This window comes from Lissotriton helveticus, chromosome 1_1 (assembly GCF_964261635.1).
Source record: "Lissotriton helveticus chromosome 1_1, aLisHel1.1, whole genome shotgun sequence".
Lineage (NCBI taxonomy): Eukaryota > Metazoa > Chordata > Amphibia > Caudata > Salamandridae > Lissotriton > Lissotriton helveticus.
This window is the reverse complement of record NC_136057.1, coordinates 2,134,791,556-2,134,805,027: the sequence shown is the minus strand read 5'-3', so window position 1 is coordinate 2,134,805,027 and position 13,472 is coordinate 2,134,791,556. Positions and strand designations below refer to the sequence as shown.

Here is a 13,472-nt window from a genome sequence, read left to right as displayed (position 1 = left end):
CTACCATAGGGGTGACTACTATGCAGAAAAGGGAAGGTTTAAGGACCGGCAATTGGGTGCACTTGCCAAGTCAACGTGGCAATACCAGACTGCACTCAGGCTCTGCAATGGCAGACCTGAGACACACTTCTACAGGCTGCTTCTGTGGGTGGCATAACCAGTGCTGCAAGCCCACCAGCAGCATTTGGTTTACAAGGCCTGGGCACACTATGTGCACTGCACTAGGGTCGGACAAGTAAACCAAACCAGCCAATCATGGAGTCACTAATCCATACATCAATTTACCATAGGGCGCACTTGAACTGTGGAACTGGACAGCAGCGGTACAGTGCCCAAAGCATCCAACACCAGCAACAACATATGAGGCAACAAAAAATGGAAGGGAGACCCAAGCCAAGGTGCCAGGTCTAACACCAGTGCACAGCAGATTTTAATGTAGACCAGATCCATTGGCAGATGGTCCGTTTCTGCACACCCATGCCCCTTCTTCGTTGCCACAAACTCCATGAAGAGGCTGGCTGTCTACCCTGAACTCCCTCATGAGGTCTAGGTAGAATGACAACACTGCTTTTTTGGGTCTAGTCAGTGCAGATGAGGGATGTGGTGGAGCGTAAAAAGTAGGCAAAATGATGGATTGGCCTACAGGAAAGTGAGTGACTACTTTTGGAAGAAAGGAAGCTCTAGTGCTTAGAACCACCTTGTCTAGGTAGATGTTCAGGTATGGAAGATTGAATGACAAAGCCTGAAGCTCATAAACCCTGTGGGCAGATGTCATTGCCACCAGGAAGGCTGTCTTGATGGTACAGAGCCTGAGAGGACAATTGTGCAAGGGTTCAAATGGAGCACACAATAGGAATGTCAGGACCAGATAAAGGTTGTTTAGGGCATGATAAAGGAGAAGGAGGAAACATATGTTGCAAACCTTCCAAGAACCTATATTCAATAGGGAATTGCTGGTCAGGCAACTGCAGAAAGGCTGAGATAGCAGAAAGATAACCCTTTAAGGTGTCCAAAGCACATCACTGCTGGGCAAGGGAAAGAATAAAGAGAAGAACTTGAGAATAAGGAGCAGACAGGTGGTCAACCTGCTTTGCTGCACACCATGCTACAAACTTGCACCAACTGCAGGCGTATACCGTTTTGGTGGAGGTACGCCTGGCTGGCAGAATATCATTACGGATTTCGGGCGTAAGGTCGAAGACTCAACTGTTGCCACTCAAACTTCATGCAAGAAGGCAGGGCCCTCTCCTGCTGCTGAGATAGAAGATCCTGCTGAAGGGGCAGCCTGATAAGAGGACGGATGGTCATGCTCAACAACTCAGGATATTAAACTCTCTGAACCCAGTCTGGAGCCACAAGGATGACTTGGACCCAGCGGCTCCTGATCTTCTTGAGAACTCTGGACAGGAGTGACATTGGCTGAAAGGTGTATGGGAGGCCTGAGCTCGGTTCAAGACGAAGAGTTTCCGAGCGAGAGCCGCCTTGGAAACTCCAGTGGACAGAACCTCTGACATTGCATGTTCTGAGGTGGCAAATAGATCTAAAAAAAAAGGCTCTCCTCACTGCAAAAAGGAGGACCTTGCACCACCTCCCGAATGAGACGCCATTCGTGATCTGCTAGTCATCTTCGGCTGAGTTGGTCCACCATGGCGTTTAGAGAGCCTACAGGAGCTGAACCACCAGGGAAATACCCTGATGTTCCAACCATGTCCAGAGATGCAGGGTCTCTTGACAAAGGGTCCACGACCCCATCCCACCCTGTTTGCTGCAGTACCACATGATGTTGGTGAAGCCATGAACACCTGCACTAGCCTTCGCATGTTGCAGGGTAGAAAGGCTTTTAATGCCAGATCGTATCGCCCAGAGCTCCAGCAAGTTGATGTGGAGTGTGGATTCCGCCGTAGGCTCCTGATCTCCACCTCTCCTAGATGGTCACCTTATCCCCGGAGTGATGCATTTCTCAACACTGTTGGATCTGGTTCGGGAAAGGAGAGGGGTCTGCTGCTGACCCAATCACGGTTTGTTAATCACCACTGCGCCTACTGGAACTTCAGGTCCCACTGAAGAGCCGGCATATGCCAGTAGGCATTCTTCACCAGCAGGATGCCATGAGACCCAGCAGCCTCAGAGTGGGATGGGAGGTGGAGGCTGGTCCCCCTGATCTTTGCAGATAAGCTGCAAACACCGCCATCACATTAGTCAATACCCGAAGGGCGCTGGTAAGGCCAAAAGAGAACACAGTGGTCTGAAAGTGCTCATGGCCCACTGTGACCTGCAGGTAACACCTGTGGGAAGGCAGGAAGGGAATGTGGAAATCTGCGTCCTGCAAGTCAAATGCCAACTTCCAGTCTTCCGGGTCTAGGGCAGACAAGATCTAAGCGAGTGTGAGCATTTTGAAATTCCCCTTCTTGAGGAGAAATTGAGGGCACAGGTCTACGATAGGACAAATATGTAAAGAGAACAAGGGTACCCAAGTAGTAAGACCTGGGGTCATAAGTATAGTGTAAGAACAAGTGTCTGGAAGAGGCCACAAGGTCCTCATGTAGCCTAGGCTACTATTAATTTAAATTCTGGGTTAAGTCTGGGTTTCCTTAATGAAGAGAGAGTCCAAGTTGGACCAGGAAGAACAATTTAGCTTAAGACCGGGTTTCTTTAATGAAGAGAGAGTGCAGGGCGGACCAGGAAGACAATGTATGACGGGACACAAGGTTGTTGGAATGACTGCATTTATTGACATCATAAACGGAATATCATCCACTAGTAATTAGGTAGTCCGAATGCTCACACATATATAGTGAAAAAAGTGCGTGAAGTGATAGGTGCTGGCGACTTAAAAATATTTACATCGAATTGACAACATTGTACAAAACTCCAAAGGTATTATGTTAAATGAGGGAATTTTGGTCGTAAGAGTTAACAACGTTTCGATCTCCTTTATTAAGAGATCATCATCAGGACAAAAAGGACAATGGTGCTGGATGGTTTTAAATGGTAGACAGAAGCAAGCGAGGCCGGGTGTCCAGTTGTTAGTAATAGAATCAAGGGCTCATTTAATAGAGGCAATTGTGGAATCGGGGAGCGTCACTGGGTAGGGTACCCGGGTCAGTCTGGCAGCGGTTCAGGTAAGTGTGTGCTTACTTAAAGGTAGGCAAGGGAGGCCGGTTGTCCAGTCAATCCCGGAATCAAGTGCCCAATAAAAAAGCGGCAATTGTGAAAACAGGGAGCGCCACATGGCTGGGGTACCAGGTTCAAACTGGGAGAGGTTCAGGGCTGGGTATCCGTACGAACAATCCCGGAATACCGAGGGGGACCTGTAATTTACGAAGCATTTCCCTGCGGGGACGAGCAACAACCAGCTACTGATGCTCGAAACAGCATGCGCGGTTCAGGATGCTGAACCCCGAGCGTAAAAAACCTCTGATATTGATGATGAGATTCCAGGAATGAAGGAGAAGACAAGAAGCCAGAAAACACTAAGACCCGGAACCAAAAAGGAACCAGGAGAAGACTGCAAGACAAGCTGGAGCAGAAAGCGCAAGGGGAAAAATAAGCACCAATGGAAGGAATGAATCACCAAAAGAGAAGCCAGGGAACCAACAAGAGCGAGGCCAGCAGAACAAGGAGTGTTGCAACGCAAGTAAGAAAGGTTCTGATCCTTTAAATACAGAAAAAAACAGGAAGTGACATACAGGAACAGGCAGTGACAAAACAGGAAGGAGAGGTGTCGCCATCTTGGATAGGGAAAAGAGTGAAGTGCATTACAGAAAGATTGCCATGTTAGGAAGGTAAGTAACCCTCCCCTATTGCCCTCTGGGAGCAAGGTGAAGAGGAGAGCAACAATATGGCCCTTCAGGAAGAGGATCACCAGACGCCCACACCAGGTGAGTGTAATGTCCCAAGGTGCCTCAGGAAGCAGATGGGCCGCCGTGCAATTATGCGGCATGCCCGAAAACCAATAGGCATAGCGGGTGCTTTCCGTGACTCCGTTGAAATGGCCACAGCGGTCCGCAATGCTGTACCGCGGCGCCCCCGAAGAGGAGGGAGGGGCACCGCGGGCTGCACCACGGATGGCGAAGAGGAAACTGGTAGCGCCGTGAGTCGGCCTGCGGCGTAACACCTTCCTCTTGCCCCAGACCCAGTTGTCACGGCGTCGCGAGTTGAGTCGCCTGAACTTGCGGTATCGGTTTCTCAAGGCCTTCAAGGCCTTCCAGTTCATGGCAGGGCAATCAGAGTAGGCCTTCAGATCATGGTCACGCTCGAGGCACCAAAGGCATACATGGTGCGGGTCCACACCGACACTGGGCGGTGACAGTAGCTGCAGGGCTTGAAACCAGCCCTCCGAGGTGACATCCCTGCAACACCAAAAGAAGATCGCAAAAAACACTGACAGAAGTCTAAAAAAGTTTAGTAAAAAAATGACTAAGGGGTAACTCTTTCCAGCTCTGCACTGACAGCGTGCTGGGGTGGCACCTATATAGGCACCAGGCATGTTACTTCTGGGGCAGACGTTGACGCCACTTGGAGCCACTTACCAGCATGCAGTGCTACTGCTCACTAAAATTTTCCAGATCCGGTCTGTCGCCTGGGGATAATTCTAGGGTAAGAAATCTGCAGCTAGAAGTCTATCAGATAGTGGACTTTTCTATGGCGTACCATCAAATCAAATTAGACCCCACGTATAAGGGTTTCACAGCTTTTAATACTGAGGAGGTCTTTCCCAATTCAGGAAAATGCCACTTAGGTTTGCAGCGGCCGTGCTTCCAAGGAAGAACATGACAAACTAAGGAAGATTTTATGTACATTGGAAAGTAAAGGTTTAACAGTAAATTTCCAAAATGCCCATTTGAAGGGACTAGTGCTATTTATCTGGGAAGTATGTTATGAGAGGGTGGTGTTAGACCTAAACCAAGTTTGGTTGAGGCGATACAAGCAGCACAAGTTTCGGAATTCACGGTTATTTCAGATCCTTTTTAGCAGAATTTTCTTCATGGTATGTCTGAAGTTTTTTCCAAACAAGACGTTCTATATTTAACAGTCAAAAAACAGGTGAAATGTGTTTGGTCGGAGGAATGACACAGAGACTTTACAATTATGAAGGAGGCTATAACTGATTTCAATATTTTGAGGGGGTTGATCTTTAATAGGAAAGTGTTGTTACAAAAAAAGCGATTAACATTGGACTTCGAACTTCTAGAGTTGGGGGTGACTCCACTCCCCTCTCCTTCAGCCATTATTATTATTTATGCGTTTTTATATAGCGCTGACTTTACCCGAAGGTGTCAGAGCGCTTCACAATAGGAACAGAACTGATTCATGAGAACATTACAAGTGAACAAATTACAAAAGCAAACGTTACATTACATGAGGCAAAAGTGACAATCGTGAGCCAACAAAATACAAGAGGTAGCAAACGGTGCATTACAGCAGGAAAAAGTGACATGTGTGCAGGTTACAAAAGCGTACAAAGTACAAATAGAGGTATAATACTGCAATAAATGGAGGACACTCAAACACAAGAACAAACGTTACGTAGGCAATGGTGGCACTTGTGCAAGTAAACAAAATGTAAGAGGTAGCAAACAGTGTGATACAAGAGAAAAGTGACGTGAGCATGTTATAAACGAGTACCAAACACAGGTAGAAGGATAATACTGCAATAAATGGCAGACTCTCAAACCACAAGAACACACTGGGAAGGCACTTCCATAGTCATGGAAAGAAGAATTTTCTATAATGGAAGGTCTTCCTTCAGGTAATAGAGAGGGCGTGAATTAAGTTTGGAAGTGTCTTTGAAGGAGGAGAACTTTGAGGTCAGTTTTGAAGGCCTGGGAGGAGGTGGTGTCACAATCGATAGGGACCTCTCGATAAAAACCCAGATCGGAACAGTAGTCTGTACCTGTTTTTTTCAACTCCATAAGATCAGGAAAATTAGTAGATTCCTTACAACAGAAGCAGTCATTCAAGCTATTCTGGTAATTTCACACCTCGACTATGCCAACTCCACTTACTTTGGACTTCCAGGTTACTTAATGAGAAGACTGCAACTAGAGCAAAATCAGGCAGCGGGACTTATTTATCATCAGCCAAGATGGCAACACGTCACTCCCTTATGAGGAAACAGCACTGGCTTCCAGTAACCCAGCGCTAAACATTCAAGGTCGGATGCCGGATATTCAAATCGCGTTTAAAGAAAAGGCCCCAACAGTTCCTAATGAGGTTCCTTAAAGTAAGGAAAAAGTCAATAAGTGTACAGATTTAAGGCAACCAAAATATAGACCATTTGATACTCCTGCATATGTAATAATTGTCAGAAAGAACCAAAGACAACGATCAATTTATCAAAAATACAAAAGATATCATTTATTAAGTTTTAAAACCATGAAAGAAAAAGGTTATTGAATCATTCATTCACTTTCATATCCATCATACAATCTCACAACCAAGGGGGACATACCCTTGATCCTATCTGCGCTAATTTCTCTATATCTGTAGTGAAGCCTCTACAGGTCGCTTGGTCTGACCATTTCCCCATATTCTTCTCGTGGGCTGTGCAACGCCCGCCGCGGCCTGCCAGCTACCATCGCCCCCCTACTGCTAGGAAATTGGACGAAGGCAATTTAGCGGCGGCTTGGCAGCGGCTCGGCCTCCCCTTCTTGGAAGCTTGGAGGATAATGTGTCTAGTTTTGCCGATTGGATTTCTGATTCAGTCAATGCTCTCTCCACCCCTGTGCATAGTGAGCTTAGGAGAGAGTCAGCCTCTAAGCCATGGTTTACCTCGGAGCTGGGAACATTGAAACACGCGTGCAAGGTCCTGGAAAGAGCTTGGCGCTCCAGCGGCTATTGTCCCATTGCCAAACAGGCACTTAGAGCCAAACAGAAACTTTACTACTCATCTATTGGCTTAGCCAAGGGCTGTTATTTTTCAGCTTGCATTGAGCGGGCCAATAAGAATTCCAAAGAAATATTCGCCATTGTGCAGAGTTTTGTGGCTCCTAGTCCCCAAGCGGCGGTGATACCATCCTCTGTTACCTGGTGCAATACCTTGGTTAATTTCTTTCAGGAAAAAATAGTTGGTATCCAGCAATCTTTTTCGAATGGGCCCAAGACAGTTAGGGCTGCTCCTTTGGGGTTACAGGAGAGGGAGCTAGGTTGCTCCTTTTCTGCATTCAGTCCAGTGGACTCGACTTCGTCGCTTATAATTCTTAAAGCACTTAAATCTGGCTCGCCTAAAGACCCTTGTGCCGCTAGGCTTCTAGTGGAGGTGGCTGATACATATTGAGGTCAACTTTGTGATCAATCAGTCGCTTCGCGAGGTCAATGTTCCGTTGCTATGGAAGCAAGCACTGATCCTGCCCCTCCTTAAGAAGCCGTCCCTTGATCCGCTGTCTCCTGCCAATTATCGGCCTATCTCGCTCTTGCCAAGTTTGACTAAAGTTTGTGAGAAGGTCATGACATCTCAGCTAACCAACTTTGTAGAGGTGGCTGGCTTGCTACACCCAGCGCAATTGGGGTTCCGTGCTGCTCATAGCACGGAATCAGCACTTTTGGAGGTAACAGAGGCGATCTGGGAGTGCCTGGATGCCGGCGGGAGAGTCGCCTTTGTTATGTTTGATCTCTCGGCAGCATTCGATAGGGTGCCCCATTCTTTACTCCTTGATCGCCTAATGGCAATTGGTATCTCGGGTTCGGCTTTGAGTTGGATTCGATCTTTTTTGGAGGGCAGATCACAGCAGGTGTGGCTTCCTCCCTGTGCTTCTGCGCCGATTCATTTGTCTACTGGTGTTCCGCAGGGGTCATCCCATAGCCCTCTTCTCTTTAACATCTATGTGACTCCGCTGGTTTACCTTGCAGAGTCTCTGGGGGCTAAGGTGATGGCTTATGCGGATGACACACAACTCCTGTTCTCTTGGAAGACGGGAGAGGACTCGGTGGAGGTTGTGCAGCATTGTTTAGCCTCGGTGTTCCACTGGTTGGCGAGCGCACAGTTCAAGTGCAATGAAGACAAATCTGAAGTACTCCTGTATGGCTCATTTCCAGTGGATTTCAGGGATAGGTTATGGCCTTCAGATTTCCCCCGCCCTACTGCGAGCAAGGGCACTGCCAAAAATCTCGGGGTTTGGTTTGATGAAGACCTGAACTTTTCAGCTCAGATAATAAAGTTGACAGGGACATGTTTTGGCACCCTGAAAAGCTTTAAAAAATGTCTTCCTTTTTTGCCAGTCAGCGCTAATGAGACTGTGGTCCGGGCACTGATATTATCCCGTTTAGACTACGCCAATGCCCTTTTGGTCGGCAGCCCTGTTTATTTGACTAGGAAACTGCAAGTGGTCCAAAATGCGGCCGCTAGACTGCTTCTGGGACTTCCTTTTAGACAGGGTGTTCGTATCCATTTATGTGCCCTGCATTGGCTCCCTGTGGAGTCTTGCATTAAATTCAAAATGCGGTCCATTGTTCATCACGCTCTTTATAGGCTAGGTCCTATCTATTTGCAGAAGAGATGTGTCTTCTATAAACCTACTAGACAACTTCGCTCGTCGGATCAGCTTTTAATGCAGAATCCTCGGTTCAATCGCCTAAGGCTAGGCGGTAACTCCTTCGTCCGCAGAGCAGGTTTGGCCTGGAACCTGTCACCGCTGGCTCTTAGGAGTGTTCAGGACCCATTGCTCTTTAAGAAAAAATTAAAAACGCTGCTTTTTTAGCCTTGGTTCGGAGTGTGGATTAATTTTAACTTTCTGGAGTTAGTGCCGGGACACTTTTAGTACCTCTGCGCTGCATAAATTAAATATAACATAACATAACAACCGTACTGAAAACAGATTAAAAACATTGTTATAATAACACATTATCATGAATTAATGAAATATTCAAATCGCTTCATGGCACATGCCTGGAATTTATGTCCAATCTTATCCAGAGGTATGTCCCTTCAGCCCTCATACCAGTATCTGTTAGCCATTCTCTCCTTTAATCAGAAAAGAACTGGTGGATCCCGCTTTGCGGTATTAGCCCCCTCTTTTTGGAACGCACTCCCTTTCAACATTAGACCTTCATGCTACTCTTATTTTAGGAGGCAATTAAAAACCTGGCGGTTCTCTCAGGCCTACAAATGAAGGATTTTATGAGCAGCGGATCACTTCTATAAGCACCAAGAAACTGTATGGTGTACGTTCGCTATACAAATTCTTTTAACATAACATTTAACATAACAACAAAGGTTTAGGTGAGGTTATCGTAAACCGAGAAAGATGGTAAAGAAGCTATAATTGCATACGCTAGAACCTTGTCTGCATTTGAAGAGAAATATTGCGCGAGACAGAGCTTGGCCGGCATTTTGGCTTTAGAGCATTTTTGGTGTTTTATTGGGGAAGCCAGTCACTGTGAGATGTGAGTGGAGGTTTTCACTTCAGGAGGACACTTCAAAGCATTGGCTAGAATTGCAAGGTATTCTATGTGTGTGAAAGAATTTGATTACAAATTAATCCATGTAGCAGAGAAGGAGAATACAATTGCTGATTTTTAGGTCAAGAATTTATTTCCCTCTGAAGGAAACTGAAGTTGATAATTGAGATGACTTTCGTGTGGCTTTGGTTCAAGAGGCGGTTATGGAAGAAATAGGCAAGGATGATTGGGAGAAAAATGTAAGGAAGGGCGGTACTGTAAAAGAATCAAACCATATACTGAAGAAGATTGGCCTAGGAAAGAAGTGAGAACAGGGGCCAATGATTTTGAAAGCCATTCATAACAAAAATATAGATGGGTAAAAAGTGAATTACTGGGATGTTTTTCAACTCGGGGTTCTGAGTGATATATACACAACTCAAACTTCACTCTCGTCTAATGGAAGTCATTAAGAACCTGTAGGTGAAAAAAAGCCCAGTAATTCATTGTTACCCATCTACAATTCTATATGTTTGCTATGGGGGGGGGGGGGGGGGGGGAGGGGGTTGCATTATGCTTAGCAGAAGTTAGAAGGTGGAGTTTTGGTGAGTGTATCTAAGGAGCGAGTCTTATGGAGTGTCCAGAAATGATTAAGCAGGGTGGTGCTTGCAGTGATTAGTGTTACTTGGCTACTGACACTTTTCTCATGCATACTCACCAGATTCAGGCAGGAGAACACCGATTTCAAGGCTAGTCTCCCACCTCCCAAGTCCTGCATGCAAAAACTCTATTCCTCTGCGGGATTCAGATGGCAAGAGCTGGTCTTGTGTGACTCGGTTTAAGCACGGACAGTAACCTGTCCCTGCTAGCAAGTGCACACCCTTTTTGTCACAGCTTTCCCTGCCTACCATAGCAATTTCTCTGTGCTCCTGACAGATTTGGAAAAAACGTATATTTTTGTTCTGATATTTGATCCTGCAGCAGCACACTTGCAAGTCCCATACACGCCAATAGACCCAATGCAGTCCGCAATATAGGTAAATGGGAGGAATTCATTCTCTGGATTATTTTTTTTAAAGCTTCCACTTCCCTCTTCTAAAATGGTGGCATGTATGTAAAAAAAAATCTGAAGAGAGGTCACGGCAACCCTGAGCTCGCATTCTTTGTTCGCTTTCTCTGCAAATTGTTATGTCCAAGATACCGCCTATTACGTATGGGTAGAAAGATACTGCAATTCATACTGAAATCTCATATCAAAAGAAATAGGAACGTTAACTGTGTGTTCGGGCAAAGCTGAGGCCCGGGATAAAAGTTTCAACCTAAATTGACATCCTGTGTCAACCCATAAACAAATCCTTCACTGACAGGAATAAATGAGATAGACATTACATTTTTAAAAAACACACCTTCACACATACCACTTTCGTCCCGCACCAAAACTGTCCGTTACTTACCAAAACCATTCGTGAACTCAGGCTCCAATGTGTCCGTTACTGAGCTTTTAACGGATCACGTGTCTACATTTTCAATACTTCCGGGACGTCCGTAACAGCCAATGCTTTGGCTAAACATATTCTGGGAGAATTCAGGGAGTGGGCGGGATTAAGGTGTCCCAGCATTGGAACATTTGCGGCATTTCAGCCAATCCTAGTCCACGCTGCTTGGTGAATCTAAACGTGCGTCTGCGACCGCTGATCTCTGCGTCTGCAACGAGCTCACCGCGACGGCGCTCACAGAACTTTTATGAGTTTCGACCTGCACCTGGTCGGCCATTCTCAACCTGGCTGCTTCTGCTTGCTGTGTTGCTTACATATCTGGTACTCAGGTCGGGTATGCGAAGCAGCAAGGGTGCTGCAAGAGACTAGGTCGTATCTTTTTAATTAAACGTATGTAACATGTAATTACGTTGCATATACCATTTCTTTTATTCCATTGCTTCATTTCGCACTTTGCGGCTCCTTTCCAACTACATTTACTCGGACTCCCACCCTCTATCACCCCTCAAGGTTCTGAACAGATGCAGTACCAAGGCTAGGAGTAGACGAATTACACTGAGCCTTACCCACGTGCATTCAGAACTTGTTGAAAAGGTTGGCACCTGAGTGTCTGTCTGAAGCTTAGTCACTTAGGCTTAGTGAGACTGCTCCAAATAACAATGACTTGCCAGGTTACTGACCATTCTCAATGCATAGAAAACTAACGAATTAACAGAATTTTACCTGTGGTGGGGCAAGGTAAGGCCTGCTACGTGTATTGGACAACATACAATGAGGGACACAGACTCTAGGTAACGGTTAGCCGGAAAGACCCCGAGCGGTCTTCCGCATGTTTATTTATACCTCGGCGCGAGCCCGCCCCGAGGTTGTGCGTGCGTGCGTGGGGGAAAGGATACATTGTGTGGGAGAGCCCGAGTGGCTCTCTACATCCCTCCTTTATTTTAGTCCTTTTCTGCCGGCACATTCTAGGACTCTCGTTCAGGGTGATGACCAGGCAAAGTCTCTCAGCCGCTGGCTAGGCTTCGGATTAGGCCTCAGGCTGTAGCGGTGGTTCCGGGTCCATGGCAGTTCGACAACCCCAGCCGGGGTTGTCCCTGGACCTGCGCTCGCCTCTTCAGCCCTTGGTTGACTTTGCTCGGTGCCGGGGCCTGGTGGCATTGGCCTTGGCTGAGTGTCCCCTTGTGACGGCACGGTTGCCGGACTAGGAAAACTGTCGAAGTCCACGTCTTCATGGTATCCGGGTTCTGTTCCTTCTGTTCTCCGGTGTCCGGCGGCTGTGTCGGTCGCCTTCCTGAAGCATGATACATTTCTCGTCACGGCTTGGCCGTCTCTCCTTGCGGTAACCATTGTTCCTTGTACTCTGTCCACTATCCACACTTCGGGCTCGAATGGAGTCCGGAACTTCCACCCCGGGTGACGATCTTTGACGACTACCGCGTCCCCTTCTCTGATGTCTGGTTCCTTAGCGTGACGGTACACGCTGGCCTTGATGTTAGTGGCCTGTCTTCGGGCCTGGGTGGCTTCGGCGTCCCTTTCTTCCGGCACCCACGTGCTCGCTGTGGGGATGCCGTCCCTCGGAGCTCGCTCGAACAGCACGTGGGAGGGGGCGCACTTGGTCGTTGAGTGAGGCGTTTGACGGTATGCTCCTAGGAATTGGTCCAGGGCTGTTTCTAGGTCTTCGCCATTATCTACCGCTATCCGGAGGGCTCTATTTAATGTCCGCATCAGCCTCTCCACTTCCCCGTTAGCCTGGGGCCACAGCGGGGTGATCTTTCTGTGCCTGATCCGGAGAGCCTCCAGGTACGCCTGGAACTCTCTCCCTTGAAAGGGGGGTCCGTTGTCGGACTTGATTTCTTCGGGAAGCCCCATCTTGGCGAACACGCGGTTTAGCACTTTCTTGACTTGCGGGAATGCTGTGGATGCTATGACTTCTACGATTGGGAACTTTGAGAAGGAATCAACTAGCACCAGCATGTGCCTGCCGTCCGGGAAGCTGCCAAAGTCTATGCTGAGTTGAGTCCAAGGCGCCTGGGGTGCTTCTTCAGTGATTACGGGCGCTGGGACAGGCTCTCCGCCGGTGATCGTGCAGGCATGGCAGGACCATATCATCGTTTCCACTTGGCTGTCCATTGCCGGAAACCACACCTTACTCCTCAGGCGGGCCTTCGTTTTAGCCATGCCTTGGTGTCCTACATGTGCTAAACCCAGAGCTCGTTGTTGGAGGCTTTCTGGCATGACAATGAGGTGTCCTCGTAAAACCACTCCTTCATCTCCTACACTTAGTTCACTGCGCACTTGCCACAGCTGCTGTCTAGCGTGGCTCACTTCCGGTCGGAGGCTGGAGGCGCCGTCGAGAAAATGGGCCCAGCGGTTTTCCTCGAGGGCCCGTCGGACTTTCGTCAGAGTCTCATCCCCTGCAGTGGCGTCTCCGATTTCCTTGAGTGACATGTTCTCCGGACACGCGGCCTGCGTGATCATGTGGACGATCTCTTTCACTTCTTCTCCATCCTCGGTGAGTGGTTGCTGTGGGACGACATCCGGGTGCCGAGACAGGTAGTCGGCGGGGTTGTGGGCCCCTGGCCGGAATACAACTTTGAA

At 47.7% G+C, this 13,472-nt stretch overlaps 1 protein-coding gene across 2 annotated transcripts in view; it reads right to left on the bottom strand.

The window, feature by feature from the left end:
• Positions 1 to 10,949, bottom strand: part of BRDT (bromodomain testis associated) — a 2,808,714-nt gene extending 2,797,765 nt beyond the window's left edge. For both annotated transcript variants that reach the window (XM_078646309.1, XM_078646320.1), the window contains exon 1: positions 10,833 to 10,949. The gene's annotated coding sequence lies outside the window, so the exon portion shown is untranslated. The remainder of the gene's footprint in view (positions 1 to 10,832) is intronic.
• Between the last annotated feature and the right edge of the window lie 2,523 nt (positions 10,950 to 13,472).